General features: G+C 44.5%; 1 long non-coding RNA gene across 1 annotated transcript in view; it reads left to right on the top strand.

Moving 5' to 3' along the window:
• The first annotated feature begins 12,793 nt into the window (after window positions 1-12,793).
• LOC109280822 (uncharacterized) overlaps window positions 12,794-23,622 on the top strand; it is a 195,945-nt gene continuing 185,116 nt past the window's right edge. The window contains exon 1 of the long non-coding RNA XR_009461033.1: window positions 12,794-12,917. This is a non-coding gene — a long non-coding RNA (uncharacterized LOC109280822). The remainder of the gene's footprint in view (window positions 12,918-23,622) is intronic.

Genomic DNA, 23,622 nt, shown 5'->3' with positions numbered 1-23,622 from the left:
ACCAATGTGTACATCATTAATGAAGATGTTAAATAGTATAGGTCCTAGGACAGAGCTTTGAGGGACCCCACTGGTCACAGCGCACCAAAAGAATTGACTTCTGTCAGCCACCACCCCTGGGTCCTACCGCGGAGCCAGTTCCCCAGCCAATGGATCATGGTGAGGCCGAGGCCACAGTTAGCCAATTTTGCTAAGAGGTGATCATGGGACACCAGATTGAAGGCTTTTTTAAAATCAAGATATATGACATCAATCTCTTCTCCCTTGTCCAGGTGATAGGTCACCTGGTTGTAAAAGGAAATAAGATTGTTCATGCAAGACCTACCCGCAACAAACCCGTGCTGGGTATCCCTCAGGATATTGCCATCAGCCAGTCTGTTAAGGATGGCCTCTTTGATAATCTTTTCTAAGACCTTCCCCGGGATAGAGATCAGGCTGATGGGCCTGTAGTTTGCCCGATCCACTTTCCTCCCTTTCTTGAAGATAGGCACCACATTGGCCTTCTTCCAGTTGGGCACTTCACCAGAGCACCAGGAGTTCTCAAAGATCCGTGCCAGGGGCTGAGCTATGATGCTTGCCAGCTCCTTGAGTACCCTGGGGTGTAAATGTTGATGACCTCTTCAACATACGGACATATGGGAAGGAATTGTTTGAGAGAGTCTACCAGGATTTTAGCAACTTTAACCCCTTGATTACTTCACCCAGCAAATTAATTTCTTGGGCACCACTGTGAAAGTTTAACAATGGCCAATTTGCCACCAGGTACTATATGAAACATATCAACTGCTATAGCTACCTGCATGCTACCAGCTTTCACCCTAAGTACACCACTAGAGCCATCATCAACAGCTATGATTTACCTTACAGTCATATATTCTCTGATCCCACTGACCAGGATGCATACCTCAGGGGTCTACAACAGGGTTTCCTGCCATTACAATGCAATCCCCAAAATGTACCCGCTAAAACTGTGTCACAGTGTCGCGGTGGACATGATCTTTCTGGACATTAGGAAGGCCTTCAACACTGTCTCTCACCCCATTCTCATTAAGAAATTAGGTGGCTGTGGCGTTGATGCCTACACAGTCATATGGGTCACAAATTGGCTGGAGGGCTGCACCCAGAGAGTGGTGGTGGATGGGTCTTTTTTGACCTGGAGGGATATGGGCAGCAGGGTCCCCCAGGGCTGTTAACATCTTCATCAGTGACTTGGACGAGGGGGTGAAAAGCACCTTGCTCAAATTTATGGATAACACTAAAATGTGGGGAGAAGTGGGAATGCTGTAGGAGAGGGACAGGCTGCAACTAGATCTTGCAATTCAACAAGGAGAAATGCAAAGTGCTGCACCTAGGGAGGAAAAATGTCCAGCATACCTACTGCCTAGGAAATGACCTGCTTGGTGGCACGGAAGCGGAAAGGGATCTTGGAGTCCTAGCGGACTCCAAGATGAACATGAGTCGTCAGTGTGACGGAATCATCAGGAAAGCTAATGGCACTTTATCGTGCATCAGCAGATGCATAACGAACAGATCCAAGGAGGTGATACTTCCTCTCTATCAGGCGCTGGTCAGACCGCAGTTGGAATACTGTGTGCAATTTTGGGCGCTGCACTTCAAGAGGGATGTGGAGAACCTGGAGAGGGTCCAGAGAAGGGCCATTCGTATGGTTAGGGGCTTGCAGGCCAAGCCCTATGAGGAGAGACTAGGGCACCTGGACCTCTTCAGCCTCCGCAAGAGAAGGTTGAGAGGTGACCTTGTGGCTGCCTATAAATTCATCATGGGGGCACAGAAGGGAATTGGTGAGGCTTCACTCACCAAGGTGCCCCTGGGGGTTACAAGAAATAATGGCCACAAGCTAGCAGAGAGCAGATTTAGACTAGACATTAGGAAGAACTTCTTCACAGTTAGAGTGGCCAAAGTCTGGAATGGGCTCCCAAGGGAAGTGGTGCTCTCCCCTACCCTGGGGGTCTTCAAGAGGAGGTTAGATAGGCATCTAGCTGGGGTCATCTAAACCCAGCACTCTTTCCTGCCTATGCAAGGGGTCGGACTCGATGATCTATTGAGGTCCCTTCCGACCCTAACATCTATGAATCTAGACAGGTTACAGGTGTGGGCGGATGAGAACAGGATGGGATTCAATACTGACAAGTGCAAGGTACTGCACCTGGGGAGGAAGAACCAGCAGCACACCTACACGCTGGGGAACTCCCTTCTAGTCAGCACAGAGGCAGAAAAGGATCTTGGTGTCATTATTGATTCCAAAATGAACATGGGCCGCCAATGTGGGGATGTGGTCAGGAAGGCCAACAGCACCTTGTCATGCATCCATAAATGCATCACGAGCAGGTCCAAGGAGGTGATCCTCCCCCTCTATGTGACACCGGTCAGGCCACAGTTGGAGTACTGCGTCCAGTTCTGAGTGCCGCACTTCAGGAGGGATGTGGCCAGTATCAAGAGGGTCCAGAGGAGGGCCACACAAGATCAAGGGGCAGCAAGGCAGGCCCTATAAGCAGAGACTACACGACCTGAACCTGTTCAGCCTCCACAACAGAAGGCTGAGAGGGGATCTGGTGGCTGTCTACAAGCTGGCCAAGGGGGACCAACAGGCTATGGGAGAGTCACTGTTCTCCCAAGCACTACCGGGAGTAATGAGGAACAATGGCCATAAGTTGACTGACAGTAGATTCAGGCTAGATATCAGGAGGCACTACTTCACAGTCAGGGTGGCTAGGATCTGGAACCAACTTCCAAGGGAAGTGGTGCTCGCTTCTACTCTGGGGGTCTTCAAAAGGAGGCTAGATAATCACCTAGCCAGGGTCATTTGACCCCAGCACTCTTTCCAGCCCATGGCAGGGGGTCGGATTTGATGATCTGCTCAGGTCCCTTCCGACCCTACCTGCTATGAAACTATGAACTTCAGCAGAGCCAGACTTGGAGCCCACTCTGACCTGCTACAATACTAACCCTGGAACAAGAACAACAGAATTTCTCAAATACCTTAGACACATATCATAATAGCCTCCCACCCAACCTTAAAAATTATGACCCTCTCAAACTGGCCTTTGAGGAGAAGCCTTTCCTGGCTTACAGGCAATCCCCAGCCTCACATACCTTCCATACTGTAACAGACTACCTAACTCCAGTGAACGGACACCAACTTGATATCAGTTCCAGAAACACATAAAAACCCATGGCAGAACATTTTCAACTTCCTGCACATTCCATTACTGAGCTCAATGTAGCTGTGCTTAACCAAAATACTCTTTTAAAAAACAACTTGAAAATGAAAATGCAGAAGAAAAAATCATCCACAAATGGGACTGTATTAACCATGGTCTCAACAGAGACGTCCCTCAAAGTGTAAACTGCCTGGTTTATCTCAGTTGATCTAACCAACCCACACATCTCTCTTAGCAGACTCTCCTCCCCTTGTTTCTTTCCCTTCTACATAACAACATCTTTTTGTCTGCCAGTCCATTTGTTACATTTGACAATGTAGGTTATTTCCTAAGGTTGTTCATGCCTTTCTGAACAACTTAGTCTCCAAGATGCCACCTTGCCCTATCTTCTGCCTGATTTCACAGGTAGTACTCATTGGGGCTCTCTTTGAAAAAGAAAACTTCATCTCTGGACATGGTTTTCTTGACCCATGGCATGTAATGTTATTAATAATGTTGTTAATGATTCTCGATATAACTTAAATAATGGTTTTATACTAGAATATAACAAGGTCTTTAGAATCTGTGGTGGTAAAAACCTAGAAAGACCACCACAGACAGTTCAAAATGGACAGTGTGAGGAGCCTTATGACAAACTGCTATGACACCCATTCTGTAGGCCCCATTCTGTAGCCAACTGAATTCTGACATGCATTTTAAACTGTTTCAGAGTGAGTTGTATCTTAAATCTGTAGTAGCTTGAAAAAGTCATCATTGTTTCTAAACGTATACGCACCAATGTAGCACAGAACACTATTGGCACTTTAGGAAGAGGGAGGAGTGGATCCAGCAGGGGTGTCTTGGGATAGTCACACACCCCCTTCCACTTCTGCTGCTGTCCCTGTTTGACCCAGGTGCTGGATGAGCCCTAGAGTCACTCCTGCCCTGCTCCATTTGTGGGCTGTAGGTGTGTGGGGTGCTGGGCTTGGCAGAAGATAGTAGTGCCAGTAGGAAGGTTTCCTCTTCCTGTACCTGTTCCCTGCTGCCATCCCCATGTCTCCCACTGGCTGGGAGCAGGAGCTGGAAGGAGGAACCTATCCACCTCTGTCCCCAGCTGACTAGGGGGTGTGGGGAGCCACAGAGCTGCTCCTCTCCAGCTCCAGCTGCAGCCAGTGGGAAAAAAAATGGTGGGGGAGGGTGAAGGATCAGGCACTGGAAGAAGAAGCCTTCAGTGCCACCGCTACTGTGCCCTGCTAAGTCCAGTACCCCATGCAGCTGTTCCCCACAGCCCCTGGCAGGACTGTGGCTCCTTCATGCCTATCAGCTCTGGGACAGCAGCAGCAATGTGGGGGGCAGGTGCATTTTCCTCCTTCCAGTGCCTGTTCCCTGCTTACGATGTTACCTTTTTGTTACCAGTGTCCCTCACCTGCTCTGGAGCTGCAGTCACACCTCCATGGTCTGAGGGGCCGTATAGTGTATCCCACTTTAGGAAATCCTGGATCCATCATGAGTGGAAGTGGTTATGATTTTATATTATCAGCATATTTAATTCCCTTTTGACCTTTAGATATAATGTAAATTTAATGTGCAATGTATCAAGGCTATGATATGAAATGTTGCCTGGAAGAGAAAACTGGTTGCCTTCTGCAAACCCTTAATCCTCTCCACATGTGTGCGGGATGCCTATTACTAGTAATGATGAGATATTATTGAAAGCAAATTTCTTTGTCAGTGGTTCAAGTCCTGCCCCAACTGTAGTTAATGACAGGACTTCCTTTTGACTGCATTGGGAGCAGGACCAATGTCAAAAACAGTGGACACAGTAAAACAATGTTTAGGACTTAATTATGCAGAAGGAAGGTAACAAAAAAGCTTCTATCAGTCAGTACTGCCTGATGAAAGACTTAAAAAAATATGTCTTGCAAGAAAAAAACCCTCCCTCCTAAACACAGACACAGCAAGAAAAGATTAAAAAGTAAATGCTATATTTACTGACATTTATTGTGCGGAGATCTAACAGTGTACACTGTTTTGTCAGTTTTCTTTCATTAAAAGTACTCATTCAGATTGAAGCTACAGAATATTGACTCAGTTGGTTTGAGTGTTTGTACAAATTGCATCCATCTCTCTCTTTGATAGGCCACTCTGGTAAATAATAAATTTCTATCGCATACCTTATATTAGAGCGTTATGTAGAAAATAGGCTTGTAGGATTATTAAATATACCAATGTCTGGAAGAACCTTCCAGAGACATATCCAGCACATGAAGGTTAAGAGAGTTTTAGTCATCAAAGACGGGATTCTAAAAATGACTGAAAGGAATAGGATACAAATGTATTTTGAAAATAGAAAAGGAGATACAAGAAGACAATTGACAAGATCCTCAACTGATATACCCTCAGTGCATGCCATGCATTCTAGGGATTTAGGTCATTAAAAAGAATGCTGCTGCTTAATTTTACTCTAAACTTTGATAGATGTGTGTGGTCAGGCATATACTAAGAATGAGCACGTGGCAGGTTCCTTAAATATGACAGTAGCGGCAATCACAAGTCACAGCATGCATATATGTGTTTTATGCATATGGGTTTGATTTTATGTTTGTTATATGTAGCCTACAGCACCTCAATTTTTGTGGAAAGACAGTTATCATCACCCTGAAATGTTATAGAGAGAGAAGAGAAGAGAGTCTACTAGTCCTAATATCTTTTAAAAAAATCCATGCTTGAAGACAGAAACATTGATTTCTCTCAGTTGATTTTTCTGAGTCATTATCAGGTCCCTCTGCCCTTTTCCATAACTGGGTAGAAAGTTGTTTTTATTGAAATTACATGGGAAAGAAGCAATAACTTTAAGGCCCAGTTCATCCACAAGTAATTTGGTGCAACTTTTTGAGTCTTGTTACTTCTGGAAAATATGTTGTTTTATCGATGACAGACGTTGTATCTTGGTATCGCTTATTAGTGTCAATACTTCCTTTATCTCAACAGTTAATGAGATCTTGCTGTTCCTGAGGAGACTTTTTTTTTTTTTGTCCTGATTGAATCATTTCACTCTGATAGCAGGGGGGCCTAACAGCAAAAGGAGCAAAAATAATAGAAGGAGCTCTCAAACTGCTGCTTTGTTGATCCTGTAGAATCTATGGGAGAAGGGTCCATGCTAGTAGTCATAGCCAGTACATTACCATAATACTGACATTTCCAAATTTGCTTGGGGGAGGGAGGGGATGTTTGGATGCTCAGTTTCCATTGACCAAGGCTAGGGACAGACATTAAAAAAGCCAGAGCCTGAATTCATTCAATCATTGCAGGCTAGTCTAAACTGTATAGATTGAACCAATTTGCAAGTGAATAGACATTCACTTTCAATTCCGGAAATGCAGGCACATGCCTGCAGTGGCTCAGGTTAGAAGCTGGGGGGCGCTAGAGCAGTCCTCCCTTCCTATCCTCAGCAACTGCAAGGCTGGAGGAAAGGCAACCGAGGGGCAGGGGGGAGGGTGTGGCCAAGCCCCAGCAGACTGCTAAGTATGATTGTGGTGGCTTCTGCCTAGCACATGGAGCTCTGGTTCCAGCTCCAGCTTCCTTCCATCTACTCCATCCATCCAGCGTGATGAACAGCCCATGTGGGCGAAGCAGATGGAAGAGGTCCAGGAGCTGGAGCCAGAGCCCCATGTGGTGGGCAGAAGCCACAGGGCTGAGGCTTCCTACCCACCCACACACCCAGAGCAGCACGGCAGAAGCAGGGACAGGGGCAGCAGCAGCAGTGGCAGCTGGAGGTGAGGCAGGGCAGAACAGCCCACCTGGCCGGTCTCTCCCACTGGTCTCTCATCAAATTCTCAGTAAGAAACTAGGAGACAGTGGTGTTGATGCCTTCACGGTCAGATGGGTCACTAACTGGCTGGAGGGCCGCACCCAGAGGGTGGTGGTGGACACGTCTTATTCGACCTGGAGGGATGTGGGCAGTGGGGTTCCCCAGGGCTTGGTCCTTGGGCCCACACTATTCAACATCTTAATCAGTGACTTGGGCAAGGGGGTGGAAAGCACCCTGTTCAAATTCACAGATGACACTAAGATGTGGGGTGAAGTGGGTATGCTAGTAGGAAGGAACAGGCTGCAAGCAGATCTAGACAGGTTACAGGGGTGGGCCAATGAAAACAGGATGGGGTTCAACACTGACAAGTGCAGGGTAATGCACCTGGGGAGGAGGAACCAGCGGCACACCTACAGGCTGGGGAACTCCCTTCTTGCCAGTGTTGAGACAGAAAAGGATCTTGGAGTCATCATTGATGCCACAATGAACATGGGCCGACAAAGTGGGGACGCGGTCAGGAAAGCCAACCGTACCTTGTCGTGCATCCACAGATGCATCTCAAGCAGGTCCAAGGAGGTGATCCTCCCCCTCTGTGCAACACTGGTCAGGCCACAGCTGGAGTACTGCATCCAGTTCTGGGTGCCGCACTTCAGGAGGGATGTGGCCAATATGGAGAGGGTCCAAAGGAGGGCCACCTGCATGATCAGGAGTCAGCAGGGCAGGCCGTACGAGGAGAGGCTGAGGGATCTGAACCTGTTCAGCCTCCGAAAGAGAAGGCTGAGAGGGGATCTAGTGGCAGTCTACAAACTAGTCAAGGGGGACCAGCAGGCATTGGGATAGTCCCTGTTCCCCCGAGCACTCCTGGGAGTTACAAGAAACAATGGACACAAGCTAGCAGAGGGTAGTTTCAGGCTAGACATTAGGAGGCGCTATTTCACTGTCAGGGCAGCTAGGACCTGGAACCAACTTTCAAAAGAAGTGGTGCTGGCTCCTACCCTGGGGGTCTTTAAAAAAAGGCTGGACGAACATCTGGCTGGGGTCATTTGACTGCAGTACTCTTTGCTGCCACGGCAGCGGGTCAGACTAGATGATCTCCTCAGGTTCCTTCTGACCCTACCAACTATGAAACTATGGCCCCAGCCAGCTTGCAGCTTGTAGTGTAGCTGGAGCTGCCTGGTGCTGCACAGGGTGTATGGCAGGCAGCTGGCAGGCCTGGGGCCCTCTGGCACCTCCAAGCTGGCCCAGGCAACCCGCTGCCCAGCCAGTCCCCACCCATGCTGCCAAGCCGGGCTGTCACATAGCTGCAGCCAGCTGGGAAGTGCCCTGCCCCCATGGCCCAGCCCCCGTGGCTCTCTCCCGGCCTGGGCATGGGGAGACAGGAGCAATCTGGCCCCATGACCCCCATGGCCCCAGCCTGAACCGCAACCCACCCTCAACAGCACCTGCAGGCCAGCCCGGCTCAGCCTCACAGCCCCAGCCCCACAGCCCCAGCCATAGGTGGATAATCAGGGCCATGCCAGGCTCTTACCAGGTCCAGGCTCTTACCAGGTCTCCCACCGCCTGAACAGGAGCAGGGGAGAAAGCTGGGAAGACCCTGGCTGTGTTACCGTGTCTGACCAGGACCGGGAAGTTTAAGCTCCCCGCCTCCACCGCCGATTTGCCTGTGGCACTGCCCCGGCTGGTGTCTGGCCTTGGGGACAAGCCTGGCAAGGGCTGCTTCCCTTCTCCCCCTCCAGGCACAGCCCAGCTGGGTTCCTTACATGCCAGGGTGGGGGGTTAGAAATAAGCTTAAAAAAAGTTTTGGATCCAGATTCTAGACACCCCAAAGTTCAGGGGAATTCACTTCTAGGAGTTTGATCTCTTCTAAAACATAAGGCCTAACCAAAGTTCAAAATTTAGGGTGCTCAAGTCACACTAAGAGCAGAGAGGCTGCTCGAGAAGCAGTCTGCAGGTATAGTAGGGGCTGATTAGAGAAGCACCTGACTGGCAAGGGGCAGGGCTTGAGCCATATAAGCCCAGGGCCCTGAGTGGGTCAGGCACTTTAGTTCCAGCAGCCACAGGGAGAGCAGCTTTGGGCAGCAAGTCTGCAGCAGGGCTCCTGCCTTGACATATTAGCTGGGGGTAAGCTATGGAGAGTGGAACCAGAGGGTCTGGGAGTTGAGAGGGGGCTGACTGTGGGACCAAGGAGACCAAGAACCTCCAAGGGATGGAGGTAGACTCCAGGCAGGAAAACTGTTTGGAAAGAGGAAAGGTGGCCAGGAGAAGCAGGTTACCCTGGAAGTGGGATGAAAATCAGTGAGTGATATAACACTTGTGAAACATGGGGCATGGTGTAGGGATGGATGGAGCTACATAATTAGCCCTTAAGGCATGATAACGCTTAGGAAGACCTGGGTCAGCCCCCCATTTCTTAAAGGTTAATACCAACAAGGTGTGGAGGGAAAACAAAACAGAGTTGTGTGTGAGAGGTGGCAGGGCTGAGGGCCAAGAGAGTATTTCAGTGGCAAAACAGTCAGCCCTGGAGCAGGATCCCTGTTACAGTTGGACACAGTTTTGAAAAACCCATGATCTCAATCAATTATTCTCTGAATCAAGGCACCTTGGGGTGTCCTGAGATCCTTTTAAGGGAGCCAGAGTGTGCCAGGCAGCATTAGAACTGTTAGATGTGCTAACATGATTCACAAGATAAACCCAAAGATTTCAAACAGGAATTCAGGTCGGAATGTTTTTAATGCTATGTATGTTGTAGCCCTTGAATTCTCTGCAACAGGAGAATTGCTCTATTATTTTTCTGCACTCAGAAAAAGAGTGAAAACTGAAAGCTGGCATTTTCTGAGGGTACCTGAAGTCTAACAAGGGGTGCCTTGAATCTAAAAAATGTTGAGAGCTACTATTCTGAATATTGGCTCATGTTCTTTTCTATATATAATATATATACAACATTTGAGTATCTTCTATTTAGTCATCTAGACTTGCCAACACTGGTACCAAACTAATTCTAATCTGCAAATGACTGCACAAGGGGCCAGGCAGGGGGAGAAGCAGGCTCATAATTTATACGTTCGTATAACATTTGAAAGTACTATGCAGCCTTAGTATAGGTGTGGTAACTGCTCCATGGATAACATTAGAACATTCCTGGATGACCTTGTACTTCTAGGGCCATAACTGAATGAGAGAATGCAACAGTTTCAGTGTCAAGAGATTCTCACTACTCTGGTGCACCCAGAACTCAACTGCAAAGCCCAGAGTAAGTTGGACAACAAGAGAAAAAGCAAGACAAGGACATCTAGGAGATGTACTCACTTAGTGCAGGTAACCTTTGCTGGTGGATCTGTTATGGAGCTCCAGACCCAAAATATAGCTGCCATCTTGTAAACAAACAGAATAAAGTTGCCCTTTTCACCTAGGGAAAAAGACATGCCTGATGAGGCAGGGCAGTACTGGAGAACACAAGGACTGTTCAGTTGCTCCCTTGCACCTCTAAGGGTTGACTCCAGCACAGGACATTTAGTATACACCTGTGAAAATATGCATATCACTATTTTTAAATTTTGCATAAAGACTAACCAGGTCATTTAGAGGTCAGTATTGAATATACAGTAATTTAAGAATGATTAACAGCACTTTCAGCTATAACTTAAAGATCTGAAAACTGCTTGGCACAGGGTACAATTTTATTGGCTATTAAAACATTTTTAAAGAGTAGAATAATATATAAAACTCACTCTGTTACATAGCGCTTTTAATGATTGGGTTCCTTTTAATAAAATTCTACAATATTCATTTTCTCAAGAATAACATTATTTAATTATAAGAACTTTAATAAATCAACTCTTTTGGCTGTGGTTGCCTTGGAGTAATCAAACTCTCAGGGGTAGAGAGGTGTTTTGCTTCTGCCTCATTATTGCCCAGGAATATGATTATTTCATGATGAAATGGCACCTCCTACTAGGTTGGATTGAAAGACTTAATTAAGCAAAGATCTTACCAGCCCAGGAGAAACCAAGCTGTAGCCAAATGGAGCCATTAGGTTTATAATGTCAGAATCAGCTGATGAATAAAAAAGTGGTAGTTTTCCAGTTGCAATGTGAAGTTGTTTTTCTGCGTAGTGCAAAGTGGGAGGGGGGGGGGGAAGGGGAGAAAAGAAAAAGATCTTTGAAGAAAAAACTCCCCCTGCAACTGGGAGTTCCTGGTAGCTGAGGTGTAACAAAAAATGTTTGTATTTATTTGTATTATTAACTGCATTTAAGATCTATGAGAGATCAGTCCTAGACCAGCCAGGGGACTAACATTGTCTGTAGCAGGGCTACAGAACAGGGAATACCAGTGCAAGTTTCACTCGGACTCTGAATCCTAACCTGGAAGAGAGAGTACTCAGTTACTATGGCAAATCAATCCTTGACCCCTTTGGTTGCCCATTGGCATCAGGAGTGTCAGTGGTGGTAGTATTTTGGTGCATCTTGGAGAGCAGGTTCTGATGCCAACAACATTTCCACCCTAGTGACCTGAACTCAATTTGAACTGTTGACCTAGGGGTTAAAAGCTCCACAGCCTATTACCAATCACCTGAGTCATTCAATCCATTGACAAGGCTTCTCTTAACATCCCCCTATGAAACATGCCCAAGTTTTCGTTGATTTGCCTCTCATTTCCCAAAGGATTAATTTGGTAAAGGATATTGCCCTGGGGGGATTCTCAGCAGCCTGTGAATCCTTTGAAATCCAGCTCCTCCTTTGCCTGTTACCCTCTGCACTGCTCTCTAATGGACTCCAACATCGAACTTGTGCTGGAAAGACAAAAACAATCTTGCAGTAAGTAAATCTCTGTGATGGCCTGCATTGATACAATGGGTATGAATTTATAGCTTTCAAGTCTTAAAAAATGAAACATTTTGACCTGCTGTGGGATTGGTTCAGGGCTTCTCTGAACAAACTTCAATTTATAAGTATTATGTTGTTAAAGCACTGATACCATCAATGATCATGGCACACACTGGAAAAGAAATACTCGACATCAAGCACATTTTGAAAATAATGTTACCACCTAAAGGCTTCTCTCCTGCAGAAAATGGATTGTACAATAGCTTATCAGGCGGAAAAGAGTGCATGAGAGAAAAAGGGAGAAATAAAAATAATAAAACCCACTCCGATGTAGAACATTAGAAATGTGGCACTAACAAAGACTTCCCGTTCCACATAGAATTAGTGCTGGCAGAGGCAGCTCGAAGGGCTGTGGGTGTACTCAGCTGTGCAGAGCTGATTATAGAAGATGAAAGAGCCTGGCAATTTATTTCATCTCACACTGAAGCACTGCTGACAACTGAAAGTGAGGACAGAAGGATTCATTTGTTCAACTTCTGTTTTAGAAAGCAGGCTTCAAATGATACCACAGAGGAAGTGGAGGGAAATGCTGTGGTTTAATAAAGTGCCTATTTTTTTTATTTCATTGGCTCCAGCATTTATATTTTTAGCTGGGATTTTGGGACAGGAGTGTTTAGATAGATACAATACAAAGTGACTGGTCTGAAAAATAGACTGCACTAGCCAAATATGATACATGTAAACATAACCCCCACTTCTACCCTCCACAGATGCACAGGCACAAATAAATAAAACACTTCTTTCTTTCCGTTCTATAAAACTCCTTTTATCTAAAGACCTGAAGATGCATTTTCAATATAGAAATGTTAAAATTGCAATGTCTGGTTACTGTATTAACATTTACTCAGCAAGTAAAATAAGTAACACTTGGTAAATGTGATGACATACATACTGTAGTGTTTCCCCCTAATACTTTTAAAATTTATTTAATACAGCTGCAGATTGAAGAGTCATCATGAGCCCTGGCTAAGGGGCGCTGAATAGTTGAACTGCCCCAGGAGCAGATGAGACGCCAGACTGACAAAGAGTGAAAATTTGGGTTTTTATTTCCCCCTTGCTCCAGGGGTAAGTAAACAATGTCAGCTTTTTTGCCTCTCTCTTCTAGAGTACCTTTGCAGATGAACTGGTTAGAGGTAGGGAGCATGGAAAGAAAAGCAGTTCTTTCCTTCTCTGATCTTTGCCCATATAATATTTCACATTACTGTAAAAAAAGAGTTCTTTCAAATAAGTATGGACTTTTTTCTGTAGGAAGTTTCTTGTCTGTTGTTGGCTATTATTGAGGGGTCAGTTTCTGTTTTTAAATTGTGGTTAACCAATTAGTTATGGTACTGTGGTGGTAAAAATATAAATGACAAACCACAGCCGTTATATTATGTGCAAATCAGGAAAAGATACAAAAATTATATTACTTGGCATTGAAATTGTGGTTAAGGTATGATTCTGCATTTCTTGCATGCCCCAAACATGAGCTCATGTCAGTGGGGATTTGTGATCTGTAGGCAGAGACAACCCAAGCAAGGTGCGGGGCCCAGGGCAAATCAGCCTGTGTGCCCCCAGACACAAGGAACCCAGTGGTGGATTCAGCAGCAGGGGGAGGGGGGTGCCAAATGGCCAGATGTGAAGTTGGTGGCAGTGCAGAGTCACCACAGCTGCTCTGCTGTGCGTGGGGCCCGGAGCGGTTGCTCTGATTTGCATCCCCCCCCCAGCAGCCCCACTGTTGCCACCTGCTTGGGTGGGACTGGGGCCAGCTCCTGGCTCCACCCCAGCCCTGCCGGTGCCTCCCCAGCCATGACTTGCAATCCCCCAGCCCTGCCAGCATGGCCCCAAGCCCCCTGCAAGCCCCTCTTACCTCAGGCTCCAGGAGAAGAGTGAGACTGAGCTAAGTCGAGTGGAGCTGTGGCTGAGTGAGAGCCTCAGGCCCTGCCCTCCCTCTCTGGGCAGGGCTGGGGGTTTCCCACCATGTTTGCAAACAGCTCTTGCAGGCTGGAGTTCAACCAGCCTGGGGAGCTATTTGCAAAAGCAGGGAATCCGTGGGTTTCTCTGCTAAAAGGAGAAATCCACGTTTTCTCTGATAAAAGGGGGAAATCCGTGGTTTTCTCTATTTATCTGTGGGAAATGGAAAACCAGATCCCTGATTATAACATATTTAACAACTTGATCATGAATGTCTTATAGAGCTGCAGTTGCCAATGCTATCCATTGTTTGTAAGGAATAGAGTCTAAGATATAAGGAAATTGTAATCCTAGAAATAGAACTGTACAAAAACATGGTTCTTTCAGTTTGCTGGCTAAATAATAAAACCAGTATGTATATAAGACCCATATATATGCAATGCAAAGATCCATATGTATATATTCATATTGCATACAATATTGATATTTAATAAATATATAAAACAAATGTGCATATGTAGGTGTATATATGTGTGTATATATCATCTAGAGAGAGGGAGAGAGATGTACATAGTTTTGCTATTTATATTTTCGAAGGCCTTGTTACACATTAAATTTAGGTGACTCCTGGAGCTCTTAACCTTGAATTGTCCACACAATTATACTTGAAACTTGTTTTAAGTACACTCTAGCAGGCTTAAAGCTATGCCATTCCAGGGCAGGTTTATCACTGATCTGTGTTATGCAGAAGTGATATGGGTCTCTAGCTCTTTGGGCCTGTGGGGGTCTTTCCCTGGCTTCTGTATTGCAATGGTGTTGGCCTTGAACCAGATTTTTGGTATCTTACAATGATGCATACATGTTGACAGAAAGAAAACTGCATAGCCAGTCTTGGGCTATAGGCCTGAGTTTGGTGAGGTGTTCAGGAAAAATGTGGTCAGCAGCTTTGTCTGTTTTAGAGCTAAATAGTGCTGTCTTTATCTCTTCTTCAGTGAAAGGAGCTGTCAGGTTTTGATTTGCAGTTGCTGATTTTAGGATGAATGTGGTTTTCTGCTTGATAAACTTGTCAAAACTCCAGTCTGGTTCTGGAAAGTTGCCGTTTGTGACTAATACATTTGCGATGGCATTTCATTGAACAGGGCAAAATCTCTGTGGCTTGCCCTCTCTGGTTAGTCTCTTGCTGGTTGACCAAAACTTTTGGCTTGAATGTGTTATGTCTATGTCTTCTATGGTATCTAGCCACCTGTTCCTCTTCATCTCATTTAGATGGAGCTCTATCTTATCAGTGGCATGACATCTCACCATGCTATCAGGTGATGATTCTAAGGTCTGAAGTAGCTTGTTGCATTTCTCATCCCAGTGTGGGATGTACTTCTTACGGTGCCCTATGGGGATGGTGGCATGGGCTGTTTTGAGAATCATGGAGGTGAAGTTGATGTATGTCTTGTTGATATTTTCAGCCGTGGGTGCTGGTAGTTCATGTGCTGAGTCCTCAGTATAGTATAGTATAGTATAATAACCAGTTATTACAGAGCTGAAATTCCCAATTGTTTGAAGGGAATACAGAGGACCTAATCATGTGGAACAGACTCCTCAGCTACTCGCAGAATGTGGCACAGAAAGGTATATGTCTTGAATTGCATGCAAGAAGGGATGAATGCAAAACATATCCCAGTTTATTAAAACATGCAGCCTCTTTACTTCCTTTTTATTTTAAATTCTTTTTTTTCATCTATTTTATTTTGCAGTGGCTGACTTCCTTTATTTTCCCACCCTTTCTCCACTCCAACATATTTTCCTTTTCACCTCCCATTGCATTACCTACCCCTATCTCATTAACTTTCCACCTCCCAGCTTCATGCCCTCACCCTCCCTGCCAAACTACCTCTCGCCCCCGCCCCACCTAGAGCAGAGATAGAAGCCTGTCCTGGCTCACCAGCCCTGTAGTAGCAACTCACAGTTGTAGTTCCTAGTCCGGACCCTCCTTGGCAGTCCCCAAGTGGCCAGTCACAGCTATGCAGGCGGGTGACAGAGCAGGATTTTAGCCTTAAAATGTGACTGCTTCAAACTCAAGGTAGCCCTAATACCCAGTGTAAAATAAGAAACATTGGGTGTTGGCTACAGCCAAGGCTGGGGATTTTGGCTTTGGTGTGTCAAGCCTTCTCCTGAGACTTAAGGCTAGAGGGTCTTGCCTGCCTGCTAAGTGTCAGACCAATCACCATATTTGGGATCAGAAAGGAATTTTACCTCAGGGTCAGATTGATAAGGACTGTGGGGTTTTTTGCCTTCCTCTGTAGGCTTTCCACCTGGGATTTCTTGAGTGAATATTAAGAACCTTTTATACAAGTGGGACACTGGCTACCATGGTTCTCCTGCTTTACCTGTGGCAGGTTATGGTGTTATGTATTGTGTTAGGGTTGACAGTAGTTTTAAATAAGAGATTATGGATTTGTACAGTATCATTTGGATAGGGATGATCCTGCCACAGGCAGGGGAATGGTCTGGAGGTTGCTTCTAACCCTACTTTATCAGTGCAGACCGAAGTGCAGCTGACAAAGCTTTGCAGGAAATGTTCTGAGTTGCAATGATCCTTTGAAACAAACAGAAAGTCACTGCTGGTTCCAGGGGGAGGGGATTCTAGCTGTGGGCTGGGAGCCTGCAGCCAGGTTCCATAGCAATGGCCAGGGCTCCCTGCCAGTGCTCACTGTTTTCAGAATGGGAGGGGAGAAAGGCCATGGAGGGAGGTTGTTCTTGGGGCTCCCCAGCTGGTGCTGAAGGGTAGGATGGGTGAATTGGAGCTCCTCATTTTGGGGGGGGGGGGAGGGGAAGGGCTCCAATACACCCACACCACTCTCTGGGGGACTGAAAACCCCCCAGACTGAACAACCTCAGTTCCCCCACCCCCATTCTGAAAACAGAGGCAGGCTGGGAGCTCTGCAGACACAAGCTACAAAAGACGCTACAGTTTGAAAATTCTTTATCTGATGCCTCGTGCAACGAGGGGTCAGACGTGACTGTCCATTTTTGAAGCTCTCTACAGCCATGCACTTGTATTTGGTTATGACTATAAACAGCTTTCTGTGGGCAGATCAGGCAAAAATTGTCATTTCTATCTATCTGTGCCCTATGACTCTATAACAAGTCATTCTTCATCGCAGGTAAAATACAAGTTTGGTTTTATATTTTGTTCTCCAGCAGTCCTGAATAAATTGGTTAATCTTAATTTATAGCAGAGAGATACATTTTAAATCCTATTCTCTTAAAGATTTGTTGTTTAATAAAGAGTAAAAAATACATTTTAGGACACCAGAGGTGAAGAATACTCTTGTTGTTTATTATGTTTCCCATAGGGTCTATGACGTGCTGAGTTCTATATGAACATAAAATAAGGTTGAGTTACTTTTTTAGGAAATTAATATTGCTTAAAGTATATATTTTTTAGTTTCACATAATTAGTAAATGCTGTTACAGCTCATATTACTATAAAACTCATTCCCCAAAATATAGTTAAAACAGCATTTCGTTATGTTGCAGTGCAATCATGTGCCTGTGAGCACCACACAAGAAGGTTATTCTTCTGTCAGGAGTTCTCTTCATAACTTCCTGATTACAGGATATTTTTTCCTAAGCCTTGCAACAGCAAGTAAATCTATACTTCAAGTGAGAGCAAATCACGTTTGTAATAACTTCTTATAAATCAGAAGATACAGTCACTTAGTCGTAACATTTTTAGAAATAGAAGTGTTAGAGTGTAGCTTCAGGGGAAGCTACTTTTCAGTGGTGTGGCCTTCTAGGAAGAGAAAATATGGTGATAGTATTTGTCACAGTGGGTTGCCAGGTAAACAGCCATTAGTCACTCAGCACTTTTACATGCCAAAGTCAATTAAATATAAATATCCAACTCTACCTGACACTTGTACAGCTTCTCTGTACTGTACACTGGTAGCTTAAAGAAACTGCAGAAGGGAATATAATTAGGAATTTCATCACAGATTAATGAGTGAGTCACTGATGTGTAAAGACAGAAGCTTTGCTTCAAACTGAAAATTTCCAAACCAGAGTTTGGATTATCCAGAAGGATCTGTACTCTAGGCATGCCAAACTTCTGTTGAAGAGGTAGCTGCCAATTCATATCCATTCCATTTGCTATTTCCATGCCTTAACTATCTAGAACTACATGTCTTTCTCTGCCACAGCTATATCATACAGCTATGAGTAACTAAAGTAAAAAATCCAAATGTATTCCTCCCTTCTTTGCTTACTTTAGTGATGCAGTTTATCTACCTGATCATATTTCAGTATAGTATGTTATTTCCATTATAATTTTGCCCCAAAACAGAACCTTCCTGGATAAAAGTGTCTGACTATACAGATTTGAGGTCAGAAGCTGCCTGATGTGAATAGTGCTGTTTAACTGAAGTTAATAGAGCTATGCCATTTTATACTAACTGTGAATCTGCAACACAACTGATTCCAGTTTTAGTCTATTTGTCCATCTTTGCTTTGTTTGTAGCAACTACCTCAGTGTCATAATACCCATGGAAGGAGGAATTTATATCATAAGTATTTTGTTAGTTGTTTCTAGGTTAACCGTTTTCTATTTTACATTAATATGAAAAGAAAAACACCACTTTGAAATAAAGGCTCTCTGGTATATAATACAGGATAATAAGAGTACAGATTGTGATGCTGTATGGCAGTACAGCTCTAACTGCAGACAGGATTCATTTAATTGACATATTTTCTTTGTATATGGTGTATCTAGTCTTCACTTTGACACTGGAGAAGATGACTGGTTTGCTACCTTGTGCCTTGTTAGCACCATATTGTAAAGTGTATATTATAGAAAAATGACAAGGTGATGAGCTGTCATTTTAGCTAAGAGAATATCCAATTTTTAATGAATATTATTTCATAAAGGAATGTGCTGATGACAGCTTATTTCAGAGGGAACTGTTGATGCATAATCATTTTGCCAGGCAACATTATATCAGTAACGATCGTGTCTGAAGAACTGCACTAGAAACAATTGAAATTATTTTTCTGACATATCCTTTCAGAAACAAAGAAATAAGTGCCAGCTATGTGTTTTGTTTTTTTTAATTGGGGAAACTAACCATATTTGATATGATGAGTTAGTTCAGCAGATGTCAAGGCTAGCTTCTTGCTTGTGTATATAAAAACTTTAAAGTTTGGATCAAGATTAACAATTTTGGAGGTCTCAGGCCAGGTCCTTATGGACACTTTCCAAAATAGCAGTATAAGAGTCGATGCTGATTAATATCATCAGTGACAGGAGGTAATGTGTTTTATCAGAAAAACCTAGTACTGGATGGTCAGAAAGACTCTTCTGCTCCAGAAGTGATCATTTGTGGGATGATATTAGAAATTTGAGCTATGGGGGTCAGCAAATTAAACCAAGAGCTTCCTTAGATGTTATCTGTAATGAACCCAAATGAACCATTTGGGAAGGCTCTAGAAACTGCAGTTTTTAACTTTTACCTGCAGTGACTAATCCATTGTGTATGTGGTTAGGATGGAGGATAAGCAGTCCTCTCAGAAGCAAACTAAAAGGTTTACAAAATAGCTAGAAAATTATCTCCAGATAACATTAGAAGCATAAAAAAAGAAGAAAGCGCTGCTGGTATTTCCATTTTGGTATTGGAGAAGGTGCATGGGTGAAGGTACAATCATGGGATGAAATCATGAAATGTCAGTGATGTCTCTGAATGTAACAATGCCATGATTGAAATCATTCATTCTGTCAGTGTTTACTACTTGCTACTTAAAACTTGATTTAACTCCAGTTCTTCCCAAGTTTGGTATTTGGAGAGATACTGTTTTGTATTAATTTTATCAGAGATGCAGAGAATTTAACTTCTAAAATTTAACCTCTAAAATAGGCTAATTATTCCCTCTACCTCCTAGGACTGTTCAAAAGATAAAAATCTGTTAACTATTGTGAGATGCTTTCATCATATATGATGAAACCCACAAAATTGGTCTAGACAGATCAGTAAAGATATTCATTTTAGGGCTGAAATTGGTTAGATTTTTGAAAGTTGCTAACAGCATAGTTGAAAAAATATTACTAAAAATATTAATCTCAAGCCCATTTTTATAAGTACCTGAATGTTCTTTTTTCCTGAGGATTTAGGGGCCCATTACTAGTTAAAAGTACCCCAGCACCTCTTAAAATCATGCTCGTAGAATAACAACATTGAAAGTAACCTCGAAAGTAACCTTTTAGGGAGTAAAAGGAAGGCCCAGGGAGAAATAGGACCCCTGCTAAATGGGCAGAAACAATTGGTGACGGCCAGGGGGGACAAGGCTGAACTCCTCAACGAGTTCTTTGCCTCAGTGTTCCTAAGTGAGGGACACGACAAGTCTCTCACTGGGATTGTAGAGAGGCAGCAGCAAGGCGCCAGACTACCATGCGTAGACCCTGAGATGGTGCAGAGTCACTTGGAAGAACTGGATGCCTTTAAGTCAGCAGGCCTGGATGAGCTCCATCCAAGGGTGCTGAAGGCACTGGCCGACATCATTGCAGAGCCACTGGCGGGAATATTAGAACGCTCGTGGCGCATGGGCCAAGTCCCGGAGGACTGGAAAAGGGCCAATGTGGTCCCCATTTTCAAAAAGGGGAGGGAGGACCCGGGCAACTATAGGCCAGTCAGTCTCACCTCCATCCTTGGCAAAGTCTTTGAAAAAATTATCAAGGCTCACATATGCGAGAGCCCGGCAGGACAAATTATGCTGAGGGGAAACCAGCATGGGTTCGTGGCAGGCAGATCGTGCCTGACTAATCTAGTCTCTTTTTATGACCAGGTTATGAAACACCTGGACACAGGAGGAGGGGTAGATGTCGTATAATTAGACTTCAGGAAGGCCTTTGATACGGTATCCCACCCCATACTGGTGAACAAGTTAAGAGGCTGTGACTTGGATGACTACACAGTCCGGTGGGTGGCGAATTGGCTGGAGGGTCGCACCCAGAGAGTCGTGGTGGATGGGTCGGCTTCGACCTGGAAGGGTTTGGGCAGTGGGGTCCCTCAGGGCTCGGTCCTTGGACTGATACTCTTTAATGTCTTCATCAGTGACCTGGACGAGGGAGTGAAATGTACTCTGTCCAAGTTTGCAGATGACACAAAGCTATGGGGAGATGTGGACATGCCGGAGGGCAGGGAACAGCTGCAAGCAGACCTGGACAGGTTGGACAAGTGGGCAGAAAACAACAGAATGCAGTTCAACAAGGAGAAATGCAAAGTGCTGCACCTAGGGAGGAAAAATGTCCAGCACACCTACCTACAGCCTAGGGAATGACCTGCTGGGTGGCACGGAAGTGGAAAGGGATCTTGGAGTCCTAGTGGACTCTAAGATGAACATGAGTTGGCAGTGTGACGAAGCCATCAGAAAAGCCAATGGCACTTTATCGTGCATCAGCAGATGCATGACGAATAGGTCCAAGGAGGTGATACTTCCCCTCTATTGGGCGCTGGTCAGACCACAGTTGAAGTACTGCGTGCAATTCTGGGCGCCGCAATTCAAGAAGGATGCGGATAACCTGGAAAGGGTCCAGAGAAGGGCCACGCATATGGTTAAGGGCCTGCAGACCAAGCCCTACGCCGAGAGACTAGAGAAACTGGACCTTTTCAGCCTCCGCAAGAGAAGGTGGAGAGGCGACCTTGTGGCTGCCTATAAGTTCATCACGGGGGCACAGAAGGGAATTGGTGAGTATTTATTCACCAAGGCGCCCCCGGGGGTTACAAGAAATAATGGCCACAAGCTAGCAGAGAGCAGATTTAGATTGGACATTAGGAAGAACTTCTTCACAGTTCAAGTGGCCAAGGTCTGGAACGGGCTCCCAAGGGAGGTGGTGCTCTCCCCTACCTTGGGGGTCTTCAAGAGGAGGTTAGATGAGTATCTAGCTGGGGTCATCTAGACCCAGCACTCTTTCCTGCCTATGCAGGGGGTCGGACTCGATGATCTATTGAGGTCCCTTCCGACCCTAACATCTATGAATCTATGAATCTCGAAGACCAGGTATTATACTTTTACCAGTATAAGTGATATGTGTAACAGAACAGAAGTTCGGCACACAAAACCAGTCTATATCCATAGCAGAACAGAAGTTTGACACACAGATTGGTTTAAAAATGGCAGAATCTGGTCTAAGATTTGCCTTCCTCCCCCACCAAAGGGTGAATGTGTGTTCTGTTCGCTACCGATCTAAACTATGCTGCTTACAGAAAACCATACAACTTAGACTGATTCTGCCATGGGCTTTTTGAACATCTGTACTGAGCCCAAGAGCCATGCTACCTGAACAAAACATGTTTTCTTCATATATTTTTGGAGACACAAATTGCTATCGTGGCTATGTCAGTATGATTAATCTTACCTTTCTTGATAAATGTATATATTTCACACACAAATCCAAATTGAACCCATTTGACTTAGATGGTACTTCTTTGGACTTGTGAATGAGGCATATGTGGAAGCCAGAGCCTTGGGGGTTTTCATTGAGGTGGCTAAATGTCTGATTCTTACTGGATAAAATGAACCATATTCTGAGTAACCAAGATTCCTCTGTGTACTTCCAGGAAGGGGAGAAAAATTATGTTAAGGGTGGCTGAAGTGTTTAGATTTTAATTTCATACAAGCAGAAGAGTGAGTTTAACTTTAGGTAGGGACGGGAGCCAAAGATTTTATTTATTTTAGAAGGGACCCATAAACCTTATAATGAACCCAGCTCTTGTTACTGCTGTTGATATGTGGCAGCTCAGTTTTACTTGCAATATGGCTTTGAAATGTCTTTGTACATCCAGCTTGCTTTCAAAATATTCAGTAATACTTGAATCTGTGTTCCAAGTAAACACATAATCTTTCATATATTAGTAATGCAATGGCCTTCACTTACCCCCAAACTGCTATTTTATAGTTCCTAATAAAGACAGAAAATTACCAGATTAGACTGAGAGGCTATATAAACCTTTACACATTCCTGTTCCTTTATTAAAATCTTTAATTTTTTTTCCCCTGTGCAGGCTGATGTAGGTTTCCGCTTATGTCTAACCCTTTTACAGTGCTTTGTCCTCATACAAATAATCATGAAAGCACATCAAATAATAACAGCAGGGGAATTACTCTGCTGCCAAAAGGTTCCCATCAAACAGCTAGAATGGAGCCATCATTATAATCATTTTGAGATGCAGAGTGTAGTCAAACCAGCAAGCTCAGCTCTCCTGAAATCTCTCAGCTTTATTTCTGGAAGTAAGAGAAGATCTCAGTCTAAACAGAGACAGGGGGAAAGATCAGAAAACGAACCCCCCTCTATCACTGCAGATATGAAATTTTCACCCATTTTTACAACCACAAAATTAAACATTTTAACAAAACTGAAACATTTGGAAAGGTGGTTGGTTCCCCCCACCATGCAAGCATGCAGGCACACGTGTGTATATCTAGTTTCTATGTATGTCTTAAGGTAAAAATGCCAAAGACCTAGCCTTTCTGCTAAATTTCCTACTACTGCAACCCCCTGTGCTATGTTATGAAAAGCAGTGTAGTTTGGTGCAGGTGATGTGGCAATCAGAACCCCAGGTTCTCTTTGCTTACTGGATCCCTTTGTCAAATTGCTTTACTGCTCTATGCCTCAGTGCACCCTTCTCTACAATGGAGTTGTAGCCCTCAACTTATAGGAGTATTGTCTTAAGAAATAATTGTGAAATGCTTTGAAGATGAGGCAGGAGCCAAAAGGCAGGGCAGGATGGCACCTTAGAGACTAACCAGTTCAGAGAGGAATAATCTTTCGTATGGGACAGCCTACTTTGTCAGATGTTAGGCATCTGATGAGTAGTAGTCTGATGCAAGGTAC

Source organism: Alligator mississippiensis, chromosome 3 (assembly GCF_030867095.1).
Source record: "Alligator mississippiensis isolate rAllMis1 chromosome 3, rAllMis1, whole genome shotgun sequence".
In the NCBI taxonomy this organism is placed as follows: domain Eukaryota; kingdom Metazoa; phylum Chordata; order Crocodylia; family Alligatoridae; genus Alligator; species Alligator mississippiensis.
This window is presented reverse-complemented; position numbering and strand designations above follow the sequence as displayed.